Source organism: Prionailurus viverrinus, chromosome E2 (genome assembly GCF_022837055.1).
Source record: "Prionailurus viverrinus isolate Anna chromosome E2, UM_Priviv_1.0, whole genome shotgun sequence".
Classification (NCBI taxonomy): Eukaryota; Metazoa; Chordata; class Mammalia; order Carnivora; family Felidae; genus Prionailurus; species Prionailurus viverrinus.
Genome location: NC_062575.1, coordinates 14,013,772 through 14,024,633, shown reverse-complemented (window position 1 = coordinate 14,024,633; position 10,862 = coordinate 14,013,772). Strand labels below are relative to the sequence as shown.

The 10,862-nt window shown below is 45.4% G+C and overlaps 1 protein-coding gene across 3 annotated transcripts in view; it reads left to right on the top strand.

Annotated features, from left to right (window-relative positions):
* Positions 1-10,299: 10,299 nt before the first annotated feature.
* Positions 10,300-10,862, top strand: part of ST3GAL2 (ST3 beta-galactoside alpha-2,3-sialyltransferase 2) — a 72,278-nt gene continuing 71,715 nt past the window's right edge. For 2 of the 3 annotated variants that reach the window (XR_007147470.1, XM_047836462.1), the window contains exon 1: positions 10,300-10,517. The gene's annotated coding sequence lies outside the window, so the exon portion shown is untranslated. The remainder of the gene's footprint in view (positions 10,518-10,862) is intronic. The other variant, XM_047836461.1, reaches the window with a different exon arrangement.

The following is a 10,862-nucleotide window of genomic DNA, read 5'->3' as shown; positions in this document are numbered from 1 at the left end:
CAGCCTGGGGTGAAGACTGCTAGGTATGGGCATGGGCAAAGAAAAATTGAGTTTCATTGCTATTGTCTGAATTTTTCTTACAAGAATGTGCTTTCCAAATCACTGTCGTCAGTAAGAAGACTGAGAGGCCTTGGCATCTATCTCTAAGGAGATGAGGGACCCTGCTCAAACTCTGTGTAACCTTGGCCAGTCACTTGGCTACTCTGTGTCTTCTCACCATCTATACAACAGGTTAATAATAGCATCAAATGCCTGAGATTTTTGTGAGGATAAGATAAATGTTGACTCCATAGTAAATACTCAAAAAATATTAACCATAAATATGATTACTTTTATTGTTCTTCCCATGTTGCCTCATTAAAGCATGGTCTTTGATTTGTCAGCCCCCAAAACGGTGCCTAAGACATTGTAGATGGTTAAAGCACTTTGCCGAGTGAATGAATAACCAGCAGTTCCCTACTCAGCTCCCACTACCCTGCCTCCTCCCCCAAATCTCTCTCCTTCCCTTGGTCTTCTCCCCCTGGAGTCACTCTCCCGTCTTCACTTGGCCCAGGTCTGATCCCCCAACCCCACTTCACTGCCTGCTCTTTCTTCTGTGAACCCAGGAGGCCTCCAGGGGGGTGATGAGCTGTCTCCCACTGCTGCTCAGCAATGCAGATCCCTGCTCTGCAGTGGAGTGGAAGGCAGGGATGCCTACAACTGCAGCTTTGGCAGGGGCTCAAGGAAAACACTGTGCCCCAAGGAGCTCAGAGGCAAAGGGTTTCACCCTACCTCCTAGGGCAGGCATGATGAAGGGGAAGCTCCAAAGTTACTGTAGAATCCCTTGGGCTGAGTAGCAAAGATACTCAAGGAACATTTTTAATAAGATGTGGCCCTCAGTGCAATGTGTCAGTAACAGACATAACAACATGTAGCTCTCTGCTCTGTACATAGTCCCACTGTCTGGGGTAGACCTATAAAAAAAAAAGTTCTGATGCTATAATACAGGGTAGAGTATAGCAGTTAATACAAGGGTGTGAAATCAGACAAATCCTCCCTAGCTCCCATTACTTTCTAACTATGTGAACAAGACATTCAACCTCTCTGAGCCTCATCTGAACCTCAGTTTCTTCATCTGTAAGAGCACAATAGTATTTACCTAATCAATTTGTTAAGAGGATTATGTGCTAATATACATAAAATGGTTAGAACAGTATCTGGCTAGAGTAGGCATCCAATTTCCTTATTAAATAAACATGCTGCCAGAGAGTGAGGGCCCAGGTCCAGGAGGGCTTCTTGGAGGAGGTACAATCTGCAGGGCTGTAGATGAAGATGTATGCCTGCTGCTGGTAGCAGGAAGTCGCTCTGGGAGCCAGGACTATCCACAGTAATAGCTTAAGTTGGGGACCTAGGTGCAGAGCCTGAGACAGGGATTCTTGTGCAAATGATTTATTAGGACAAGGATACGGCCAGCAGGAGAGAGAAGGAGAAGAAATCAAGCAAAAATGTCTAGCCTCAGTCTGATCCTACAGTGAGCTCTGAGGTGTAAAATGCACCACAAGGTTTATCCCTCTCAGAAGCAAGTGAGCTGGACTTTGTACCATCAGTCATTTGTAGGCTGTCGGCCACTGGGAGGTGGGGAAAGGAGGAGCATAATTTCCCTGGCATGCCTGGATGAGGCAGCTCAAGTGGACTGAGTCTCAGGAGAAAGGTGAAGCTGTGGGTCATTAGTGGAGAATGGGTGCACCGTCCCTGTAAAGGCACGTAACCAGCAGCATTTACTACAGGACAACTGGTGAAGAGATGGGAATGAGGTGAAGAAAATGGAGAGGAGAACTTAAACTCTTCTGCTGAGTCTTCTAAGCAGAAAATGAAACAGCTGGTATGGTTTTTAAAAACTAAAACACAGGCTTGATAAACAGTGAACCCCTTCTGGAGAGCTATTAACTGTACTTCATCATTAGGTGGATCCTCTTCCCCAAAGCCTGACCATTGCCATTAGCAAATATCTTGTGCAGTATTTTCCCAAGAGTGCTTCTATAAGATGTTAGCAAGTGTTGCTGCAGAGGGGGTGGGTGGAGCCATTAAACAAAGATAGACAAGTTTATTTTCTTCTTACACTAAAAAAACCAATATACTGGATAAACCACATATAGTATATCTGTACAATGGAATATTATTCAGTCATAAAAAGAATGAAATGCTAATACATGGATGAATCTTGAAAACATTATGCTCAGTGAAAAAAGTGAGACACAAATGACCGTATTTTGTATGATTCCATTTATATGAAATGGTTTTTTTTTTAGTGTTTATTTATTTTTGAGAGAGAGGGAGAGCATGAACGGGGTAGGGGCAGAGAGAGAGAGGGAGACAGAGGATCCAAAGCGAGCTCTGCACTGACAGCAGAGAGCCCAATGTGGAGCCTGAACTCACAAACTGCAAGATCGTGACCTGAGCTGAAGTCAGATACTTAACCGACTGAGCCACCCAGGCGCCCCGCATTTATATGGCATATTTAGAATAATGAATCCATAGAGACAGAAAACAGTGGTTGCCAGGGGTTAAGGGGAGGGAGCATGAGGAGTGATTGCTTCATGGGTACAAGATCTTCTTTTGGGATAATGAAAATGTTTTGGAACTAGATAGAAGTAAGTACTGGTTACAAAACATTGTGAATGTACTAAATACACTGAACTGTATGCTTTAAAATGGTTAATTTCCAGGTGCCCCTGCCAAAAAAAAAATAGTAGAATAAAAATTTAAAAATTAAATGGTTAATTTTATGTGATCTGATTTTCACCTCAATTCAACAACAACAACAAGCTCAACGTGCTTGTTGTTAATGGGGCGTCACTGCTCTCAGGCCTTCTCAGTGGACAAAGGTAGGGAAAAAGTACCTATTTGCATGGGGAACCTTAAGACTGATGTCTAAAACATTTCACACACAGGTTATGGAATCCTTTCATAGAGGAGCATCTCACAGGACATGGACACGTTTGAGAAGGCTGATGCAGTGCATGGAACATTGATGAGAAATGCTACCCCTAAATGAATCCCCTAGAACACTAAGGATGGGCCACAAATGTGAGGATGACCTCTGTTATAGTCAGCAGCACCTTTCTGTTTCTTCATATGGCTTTTGAGAAACTGCTTCTTTGATCTGTGCCTTAATTTATCCATCAGAACAATGGTCTCTATCGATATAATTGAAAGGACCATAAAAAAAAAAACCCTTGATATTTTGGGGGCACCTGGCTGGATCAGTCAGTAGAGCATGTAACTCTTGATCTCAGGGTTGTGAGTCTGAGCCCCATGTTGAGTTAGAGATTACTCAAAAATAAAGTCTTTAAACACACACACGTGCACACGCACACACACACCATCTTGATATTTTTAATGGTGTCTGCCAGAATGCTTTACTAAATCTCAAGCTTTTATAAGGTGGGGTCCAATTTTTCAATTTCACAGTGCTCTCCACTGTGCTTTGCACACAAGGAATAGGTAATATATATTATATAAGAATGACCTTGGACGAGCCACTTAACCTTTCCAAGTGGCCTGCCAATTCAGTTCTGCCAAAGACTAAAAAATAATTTCATTAATTTAATCAATATTTCTTGAAGGTCTGTTTTGACCTACAAAAGCCAGTCCGCTGCTCTCCAGTAGTTTGTTATCCATTGAAGTAATAACAAAAGACACTATCAATTGAAGCTGCTTCAATCTATTCATTTTAGTCTTTAATTTGGATCATCAACTTCTAGATCTTCTTTTTTAATTTTTGAGAAAGAGAGGGACAGAGAGAGGGACAGAGAACAAGCATAGGGGACGGGCAAAGCGAGAGGGGGACAGAGGATCCAAAGCAGGCTCCATGCTGACAACAGAGAGCCCAACTTGGGGCTCAAATTCACAAACCTTGAGATCACAACTTGAGCCAAAGTCAGACACTTAACTGACTTAGCCACCCAGGCACCCAGAGAGAGAGAGAATCTTAAGCAGGGTCCACGCTCAGCACTGAACCTGACTCAGGGCTGGATCCCACAACCCTGTGATCATGACCTGAGCTGAAATCAAGAGTGGGATCCTCGTCCAACAGAGCCACCCAGGTGCCCCAACATATAGGTGCCAATCATTTTTAATATTTGCTCTTACAACGTTGTAACAAATGTTGTAGTAATGTTGTAACCAAGAAAATGTGTAAATAGGACACTTTCTTAGAAACTGCAAGGTCAAGGGGTGCTTGGGTGGCTCAGTCGGTTAAGCGTCCAACTTTGGCCCAGGTCATGATCTCACAGCTCGTGGGTTTGAGCCCTGCGTCAGACTCTATGCTGGCCACTCGGAGACTGGAGCCTGCTTTGGATTATGTGTCTCCCTTTCTCTCTGCCCCTAACCCACTCGCATTCTGTCTCTCTCAAAAATAAATAAACATTAAAAAAATTTTTTTAAATAATTTTTTAATTATTTATTAAAATAATTTAATTATTTTAAATTATTAAAAATTTATTTTAAATAAATAAATAAATAAGAAGATATTACCAAGTCACTCTTCTTCCAGGCTGAACCAATATCCCGTCACACTGACAGTGTATAAGAATCCTGTTCCCCACACTCTTGCCAAGATAGCTATCAAGCTTTTTGGTCTTTGCCAATCTGATAGGTGAAAAATGATATTTCAGTGTGGTTTTAATTTGCATTTCTTTTACTAAGAGTGAAGCTCTGAGAAAATAATGGTTAGTGAGGATGTGGAAAGATTGAAACCTTTGTCACTGCTGTGGGAATGTAAAATGGTACAGCCATTATGGCAAATGTTATGATGGGTCCTCAAAAAATTAAAAACAGAATTGTCATATGATACAGCAATTCCACTTCTGGGTATATACCTAAAAGGATTGAAAACAGGGACTTAAAGACAAACTTGTACACCTGTGTTCATAGTGGCTTTATTTGCAAGAGCCAAAAGATAGAAGCAATCCAAGTGTCAAACGACAAATAAATAGATCAAATGTGGTACATACATACAACAGAATGTTATTCAGCCTAAAAAAGGAAGGAAGTCCTGACACATGCTACAATGTGGATGAACATTGAAGACATTATGCTAAGTGAAACAAGCCAGACATAAAAGGACAAATACTGTCCTCATGCTGATATGACTTCATAGTCGAATTTATAGAGACGGAAAGTCGAATAGTGGTTGTCAGGAGCTGGGGGGAGGGGAGAATGTGAGGAGTCATTGTTTAATGGGTATAGAACTTTTCAGTTTTGCATGATGAAAAGAGCTCTGTGGATGGATGGTGGTGATGGCCGCACAGTAATGTGAATTTACTTAACGCTACTGAACTGTATGCTTAAAACGGTTAAGGTGGTAAATCTCATGTATGGTTTTCCACGATTTTTTAGAAAATAAAGCTCTGCATCTTTTCATGTCAGAGCCATTGTTTTCTCTTTTATTGTGAACTCTCTTTTTATATAATTTTTACATTTCCTAGTGATTACTTGGTCTTCTTACTGATTTACAAAAGCATTTTGTATTAGCTCCTCACCTTTTAAAATAAATTGCAAAAATGGGGGCACCTGGGTGGGCTCAGTCAGTTGAGTGTCCAACTCTTGATTTCAGCTCAGGTCATGATTTCAGGGTCATGGGGTTGAGCCCTGCATCAAGCTCAGAGCTGAGCATGGAGCCTGCTTGACATTCTCTCTCCCTCTGCCCCTCTCCTACTCACACACTCTCTCTCTGGAATAAAAAAATAACAATAACAATAAAAAATAAATTGCAAAAATATCTCCCATTTTTTTTCTTTTTTTTAATTTTTTTTTTTAATTTACACCCAAATTAGTTAGCATATAGTGCAACAATGATTTCAGGAGGAGATTCCTTAGTGCCCCTTACCCATTTAGCCCATCCCCCCTCCCACAACCCCTCCAGCAACCCTCAGTTTGTTCTCCCTATTTATGAGTCTCTTCTGTTTTGTCCCCCTCCCTGTTTTTATATTATTTTTGTTGCCCTTCCCTTATGTTCATCTGTTTTGTCTCTTAAAGTCCTCCCATGAGTGAAGTCATATGATTTTTGTCTTTCTCTGACTAATTTCACTTAGCATAATATCCTCCAGTTCCATCCACGTAGTTGCAAATGGCAAAATCCCATTCTTTTTGATTGCTGAGTAATACTCCATTGTATATATACACCACATCTTCTTTATCCATTCATCCATCGATGGACATTTGGGCTCTTTCCATACTTTGGCTATTGTGGATAGTGCTGCTATAAACATGGGGGTGCATGTGTCCCTTCGAAACAGCACACCTGTATCCCGTGGATAAATGCCTAGTAATGCAATTGCTGGGTCGTAGGGTAGTTCTATTTTTTAGTTTTTTGAGGAACGTCCGTACTTTTTTCCAGAGTGGCTGCACCAGTTTGCGTTCCCATCTCCCATTTTCTATTAACTCACTTTTTGGTGGAGGTGGTGGTTTTTAGCTAGACATACGGCAGAGATCTGACTAAAAAATTTTTAAACCATTGTATTGTGGAAAGCTTCAAACACAGGCAAAATAGAAAAAGCTGTTATAATGAACCCCAAGTAACAATCATTCCCCATTCCAACGATGATCAATTCAGTAAACCTTGTATCTATACTTGCACCCAACCCTGGATTATTTTGAAGCAAACCCCAGACATCTTATCATCCCATAAATATGATTTCAGTATATACTATTAAATGAGGTCTCTCTCTCTTTCTCTTTTTTCATGTTTGTTTATTTATTTTGAGGGAGAACATGGGGAAAGGGCATAGAAAGAGGGAGAGAGAGAGAATCCCAGGCAGGCTCCCTGCTGTCAGTGCAGAAGTGGACACAGGGCTGATCTCAAGAAGCACGATATCATGACCTGAGCTGAAATTAGGTGCCTCCCAAATAATTTTTAAAAATCAGTGTATCTACTTTTCTCTCCCACCTCTAAAAATTAACAAACAAACAAAAAAACCTGCTGATATTGGTAATGGAATCACATTGAATTTACAGATTAACTTGATTTATTTTGGATAGTCTTCCTATCTAAGATCATAGTATTTTTCATTCAATCTTTACAACAAATCTAAAAAATAAGGTCTTTTCATTATTATTATTCCCATTTTACAGATGAAAGAATTGTGTAACTTGCTCTGAGTCACACACAGCATTCGGGGTGGGAGCTGTCAGACCGCTCCAACTTTAAGCTTCTGTCCCCCAAACAGAAACCCAGGGAGTGAGGGAGCCAGCTCCTCTTTGCACCTTGCTATTAGTAGCTGTCTGCCTCCAAAGCCCTGTGCTTTTATCTGCCACTTTCCAACTCCCGAATACCTGTTTTACTGCCTCTCTTGCACTGGATAGTTCACCAGCAAAGCTAGGCTTTTCAGTAAATGATTCAAATCCAAATGCCACACTGAGGCAGTTGGGGAGAACCTTTTGGAGTAAGGAAGGCTCAAGGTAGACTTTGGACAATCAGGCAGAATTTGGATTGGTGGAGGGGATGGGAAAGCAGAACCAGGAAGGGGAAATGGGTGAACTATTTTGACATCTAATTGGGAGGTGGTAAAGGGTGACAGTGAGGGTTCCTGCTGGACCTGAGGCTTAGAGAGGGTCTTTCTGTCCTGCCCATGAAAGGGCATCTTAATTCTCCCTGAATAATCTGCTAACAGACATTTGGGAGATCGATGTAAACTCAAAAACCTTCACTTACCTTCTGCATGTAAGGGAATGTTTCTATTGCACTTGACTGGGGTGCAGAGGTTGCTTGTGGACTTACGTAGTCTGTGTAGGGGACAAATCTAAAGGAAACAGGAAAGCATTCCAGAATTAACTTTAGTCAAAGTCCAATGCCTCTGGTGGCTACGTGGCTACTTACCCAAGGACCTAGGAATAACTCACCCTTTGGCCCTTGGTGTATAGGCAGAAGCCTGGAGCCTGGGCCCTGAGGACTGAGTACAAACCCCCTTTGTCAAAGATAAACAAAGCCAGACACTAGTTAAAGTGGTAAGGACAGATTTCAACCAAGAATATACTACTGCAATAAGAAAGAAGGTCCAGTGTGAACTGAACTCAATTTGGATTCGTAGAGGTGACAGGGTATTTTAAAGAGAGAATGAGGGAGTATAGAGGGAGGTGAGCAGGGGCTCAGTAGAGTCAGGGAAGTGAAAAATTACAAAGGGTTGGTCAGTGTAAATGCTTAGGCCAGCTGTGCCTGTTAGCTGACAATTATCGAAGTTAGGATTCTATCCTCCCACAGAGACTGGGAGACCGAGGCCTTATCCTTCCTGATGATTACATTTCAAAGGAATGGCTTTCAGGTCTTTGGGAAAGGCACACCAGAGCTCTAGGAGATACATATACATCTCAAAGGGACAGAGGAAGAAATCACAGTTGCAAGCCCTTTTTAGTAAATGCTTAAGTAGGAGTAGTCACCTATCATCAGGGAATGGCTAGCACAAACAGTAAATTCTTTCGGTAGCCTTAAGCTTTCTCTGACAGGTACTTTAAAGGGGCTAGGGTCCTCCTAGGGATGTGGCTTTGAGCCGTTTGAAACCATTATTGTGTTTAAGTCTTTAATGTGGGGGAAGGACGATGGATGAAATAATTTGTGTTGAGAGTGTAGTTTTTATAGGCCAAGGTTGAGGCCTAACGGAAAAGAGAGCTCAGACTAGTCTGGCCAAAGTTTGGTCAAGCAGCAAATCATTGTCACCTAACAGCTGGAAGAGTCTAGGATCATGTCTGAAGGTGATGGACACCAAGTTTTGTCTCCAGAGTTTTGTAGTTCCCAGAACCGCAGGTGGTAAGGAGAGTCTACCTGATGGGTCAGGAACCCACTTCCCCACCTCTCACTCTCGGGGCCTGTTTTAGGTCATAGCCCACCCAGAGGCCATGGATTCTAGAGTGTCCTCTGGGATTGAGATCACGCCCCTTGGCTTACATCCATGGGGAGCGGGAGGGGGAGGTAGCACCAGGTGCACCTCAGCTGCCACTTTGGCAACTGAAAACCTTCCCAGCATTAGAGCAAACGACAAGGGCTAAGGTCTGGAACACCTTTCAGTCAGATGGCCCACACTGTATTTTTCTTTACTGGATGAATTGGTTTGTTTATTTATTACAATTAAAAAGAGGATTACTATGTGAAACTGCACTAGGACCCTGCCTTCCTATGGTCTGGCTCTTCAGAGGCCAATATTCCACAGCAGGCCCATCCTTGAAGGACAATGCCAGAAGTCCAGCGAACAAACAACAACAGTAGCGGTTCTCAAAGTGGTTCCCCAGAACAGCAACATCAACATTACCTGGAACGTTCTTAGAAATACAAATTCCCAGGTCCACCCTAGAGTTAATGAAACAAACTGCGAGTGGGAGCCCCTTGTATGTGAACAAGCTCTCGGGAGAATCTAATACACGCCAAAGTTTGAGAACCACTGACCTACAGCCTTCTGCTCTGCCAGAGGAGGTGAAACCGCAGTCGACCTGGAGCTTCAGGACGGATCTGAGTTAGGTTTGGAAGTTGGGGAAAAGACTTGATAAGAGAAGACATGGAAAAAAATCTTTAAAATGTGCACACCTTACCCTAAACAGTAGGGAGCTAAGAGCATCTGACAAAAAAGAGTACGACTGGGATGAGGTGCCCCAGCGTGCGAGCGCTCCGCGAAACCCACAGTCACTAGGCTCCCTTTTCCCGGGTGGGGAAAACCCCACGCCCACGCAGCTCCTGGAGTCCCTTCTCCTCCGGCCTGGGCGCAGAGGCCCCACCGCAGCTCCGGCTTGCAGAGCCCGGGCACGAAGCCAAGCTGGTCTCAGGTCATAGCTCTTTGGGAGCGCGAGTGGGAACGGTACCCGAGGCGCTGTTCGGGGGCCTGGAGGCTTCCCCTTCAGCCGGGCTCGGCCGCAGCTGGCCACAGCCGCGTCTGAGAGGCATCCTGGGCTACAGTTGGCGCCTCCCTGGGGATCCAGGTATTCAACCTAGGCGCGAGGCACCGCAGACCCCCACATCCTCCGTTTCAAACGCGGGGAGCCCAGCCTTCTGGGAATGGAGATTTCCCATCCCCCCCTGACCCCACCTCCTACGCGGTAGACGCCCCCCCTCCGGGTTCCAGTCGAACTACAAAGCCCACAATCCCTAAGGCTCGCACGCTATCTTCTGGGAGCTGTAGTCCGGGATGTGGGGCACCCCTAGCGGCTCAGCGCCGGCTGCACTCCATATCCCAGCATGCCCACGCGCGTGCGGGTGGAGGAGGGAGGGGAGAGACGGGGAGGATGTGAGTGGGGAGGGGGCAGCTGCCCCCTTCCCCCACCCTTCCCTTCAAGCCGGGCTGGGGTGGGGGGAGGGGCCGGACTGAGGCGGCGGCGGCGGCGGCTCGCTCCGGGAGGGCAGAGCCGGCAAGGGCGGGACTGGCCCGCTGCGGACAGACGAGGGAGCCGCGGAGCTAACGGGTCCGGACGCCGCCAGCGGCGGCGGCTTTCTGCACGGGCGGAGGCGGCGGCAGGAGCGGCGAGCATGGCCCGCGCTGCGCCCGGCGCTGATTGAGGTGCGCGGGCGGGATGAGGGCGGGCGGGATGCGGGCGCCCCGGGCCCCTTGCTGCCCGAACCCCTTCCGCGCGGGCAGCTGGCTTGGCCCAGCGGCCCAGACCGGCCCGGTCCACCCCGGCAACTTCTCCGGGGTCGGAGCTCTGGGTTCCCCCATGGGGACGGGGGTCCGCTTTTCTTGGCCTCAATCCCCATCCCCGCCTTCTGCTTCTGCATCTCAAGCCGCTCCCAGCCTTTGAGGCGCGACCGTTCCACTCCATGGTGGCAGCCCCCAGCCCCAGCTCTGGGAAGCGCTCCCTGCCCCAGTCCTGACTTACTGTCCATTGGCTACTTCGTACCCCCAACC